The 3,530-nt window shown below is 39.8% G+C and overlaps 1 protein-coding gene across 2 annotated transcripts in view; it reads right to left on the reverse strand.

The window, feature by feature from the left end:
* The window catches only part of ADK (adenosine kinase), a 553,222-nt gene that overhangs the window by 250,893 nt on the left and 298,799 nt on the right, over positions 1 to 3,530 (reverse strand). The window lies entirely within an intron of this gene.

Genomic DNA, 3,530 nt, shown 5'->3' on the forward strand with positions numbered 1-3,530 from the left:
CTCCTAAGTAGCTGGGACTAGAGGTGTCCGCCACAAGGCCCGGCTTTTTTTTCTTTCAGTTGTGGTTGTTTGGCGGGCTGGGCTGGGTTTGAACCCGCCAGCTCCGGTGTACATGGCTGGCACCCTAACCGCTTGAGCTACAGGCGCCAAGCCCAAGATCTATTCTTAAGAAGGACTTTGCATCCTTTCCTCTCATTATAGGTACTGGGCATCTTAGATAATTAATGCTTCAATTTAGCTTGATTAATTGTTAAACTTTATGGAACAATAAGTTAACATTTCTTGATAAAATTAAGGAAAAATAACAATACTTTTATCCATTTCTTCAAGGTATTACACATTCTTCCCTTTATAAATTTATGCCTTTAATTCTACAAACGATGGCTGGTACCGTGGCTCACACCTGTAATCCCAGCACTCTGAGGGGGCTGAGGTGGGCGGATTGCTTGAGATCACAGGTTGGAAACCAGCCTGAACCAAAGCGAGACCCCATCTCTAAAAATAGCCAAGTGTTGTGGTGAGCACCTGTAGTCCCAGCTACTCAGGAGGCTCAGGCAAGAGGATCACTCAAGCCTAAGAGTTTGAGGTTGCTGTGAGCTATGATGCCACGGTACTCTACTAAGGGCAACAAAGTAAAACTCGCAAAAAAAAAAAAAATTTACAAATGAATATATGTGTAAATATTAATCTCTTTGGATGCTTTGTTCTTAGGTGTACCAAGTGGTCTAAGTCTGAAAGTTCTGTTAATGTTATCTGGTTTTTAAAATAAAAGTTTTATTGAGATCTTATTCACATATCATACAATGCATCCATTTAAAGTATGTAATTCCATGGGTTATTCAGTGATGTGCAACTATGACCACTCAATTTTAGCATACTTTTCTAATCCCAAAGGAAATGCTGTATTTATTAGTCACTCACCATTTCCCTATGACACTTCCAGTCTACGACAATTACCAATATATTTTCTGTCTTTAAGGATTGACCTATTCTGGATTTTTCTAATAGGTGAGATAGTATATTATATGGTCCTTCATAAATGGTTTATTTTAATCAGCACAACCGAACTTTATCCATGCTGCAGGAAGGATGAAAGTATGTCATCCTTTTAATTGTTAAACTGTGTAAATACAATGTATTTTTCTCTCAGCTTTTCTTTTTTTCTTTTTTATAGAGACTGAGTCTCACTTTCTTGCCCCATAGAGTGCTGTAGTATCATAGCTCACAGCAACCTCAAACTCTTGGGCTCAAGCTATCCTCTTGCCTTAGCTTCCCAACTATCTGGTACTACAGGCACTCGCCACAACACCTGACTGCGTTTTAGAGATGGGGTCTTGCTCTGGCTCTCTTGCTCAGGCTGGCCTCAAACTGCTATAATCCTTTAAAAAAATCCTATTTTTTAGAGATGGGGTCTTGTTCTCGCTCTCTTGCTCAGGCTGGTCTCAAACTGCTATAATCCTAGCATTCTGGGAGGCTGAGGCAGGTGGATTCCTTAAGCCCAGGAGTTGGAGACCAGTCTGAGCAAGATCTAGCTAGACTCTGTCTCTAAAAAATTGCTGGGCTTTGTGGCTCTTGCCTGTAATCCTAGCCCTCTAGGAGAGGAGGCCAGTGGATTGCTTGAGCTCAGGAGTTTGAAACCAGCCTAAGCAAGCATTAGACCTTGTTTCCACTAAAAATAGAAAAAAACTAGTCCGGAATTGTGGCAGGTGCCTGTATTCCCATTTACTTGGAAGGCTGAGGCAAGATAATCACTTCATCCCTAGAGGTTGAGGTTGTTGTGAGCTACAATGATTGCCACAGCACTCTACCCAGGGCAAGGGAGTGAGATTCTGTCTAAAAACAAACAAACAAATAACAACATCAGCAACAAAACCCAACTACAACAACAACAAAAGCCAAACTCAATTATGTACTGGAATGGTGGTTCAGCCTATTAATCCATATTAACCCAGCTCTTTGTGAGGCCAAGGCAGGAGAATCGCTTGAGGTGAGGTATCTGAGATCAGCCTGAGCAGTAAGATCCTACAGCTACAAAAATTAAAGAAAAAAAAATTATCTGGGTGTGTGGTGGCACATGGCTATAGTCCTAGCTATTTAGGAAGCTAAGGTGTGAGGATTTCTTGAGCTTAGGAGTTCAAGGTTATAGATAATTATCAGACCAGTATACTCCACTCTAGATGACAAAGGAAGACCCTGTCACATAAACATTTTTTTCCCAAGTATACAATACATAATTATTAACTATAGTCACCATGTTGTACCTTAGGTCTTCAGAAATTATTCATCTTAAACTAAAAATCTGTACTCTCCAACCAGTATCTCTCCACTGGCTCTCCATTCCCCCATTTCCATGAGTTTGACTTTTTTAAGTTTTACAAATAAGTGAGATTATATAGTATATGTTTCTGTTTCTGGTTTATTTCTCTTAGCATAAAGTTCTCCAGGTTTACCTCTGTCCCTGTAAATAGCAGGATTTCCTTCTTTTTAAAGGTGAATAATATTTGATTCTTTATAGATACATCTATTTTCTTTCTCCAGCCATCTGGTGAGACATTTAGTTTCCCTATATTGGCTATTGTGAATACTACTACAATGAACATGGGAGTACAAATATCTCTTTCACATACTGATTTATTTCCTTTGGATTTATGTCCAGACATGTAATTGCTGGATCATATTATAGTTCTATTTTTAAATTTTTGAAGAACTTCCATACAGTTTTCCATAATGGCTGTACCAGCTTACATTCCCACTAACAACGTGGGTGTCACGTGCATGTGTTTTTAAGAGATGAGGTCTTGCTATGTTGTTCAGGTTAGCCCAGAACTCCTGGGCTCAAGCCATCTTTCCGTTTTAGCTGGGATTACAGTAGTTTGTCACTGTGCTTGGCTTCACTGGAGTTTTAGATTTGCATTTCTCTGATGATTAGTGATGTTGGGCACTTTTTCATATACCTGTTCACCATTTCTATGTCTTCCTTGGCAAAAGGCCTCTTCAAATTCAAGGCTCATTTTATAATCGGCTTATTTGTTTTTCATCTATTGAGTTATATGAGTCTTTTATACATTTTGGATAACTAACATCTTATAAGATATAATATTTATAAGTATTTTCTCCCATCCTGAGAGTTAGGTGCCTTTTCATTTTGTTAACTATTTCCTTATCTGTGCAGAAACTTTTTAGTTTGATGCAGTACTTGTTTAAGTTTGCCTCTGTTGCCTGTCCTTTGGTATCACATCCAAAATACCAATGCCAAAACTGCTAACAAGAGCTTTTCTTGGGTGGTGCCTATAGTTCAGTGGGTAGGGCACCGGCCACATACACCAAGGCTGGCGAATTTGAACCCAGACTACACCAGCTAAACAACAATGACAATTGCAATGAAAAATAGCTGGGTGTTGTGGCAGGTGCCTGTATTCGTAGCTACTCTGGGAGGCTGAGGCAAGACAATCACTTAAGACCAAGAGTTGGCGGTTGCTGTGAGCTGGGACGCCATGGCAATCTACCGAGGGTAACATAGTGAGACTCTG

Source organism: Otolemur garnettii, unplaced genomic scaffold, assembly GCF_000181295.1.
Source record: "Otolemur garnettii isolate 467f Iridium unplaced genomic scaffold, OtoGar3 scaffold00008, whole genome shotgun sequence".
NCBI classification, from domain to species: Eukaryota; Metazoa; Chordata; class Mammalia; order Primates; family Galagidae; genus Otolemur; species Otolemur garnettii.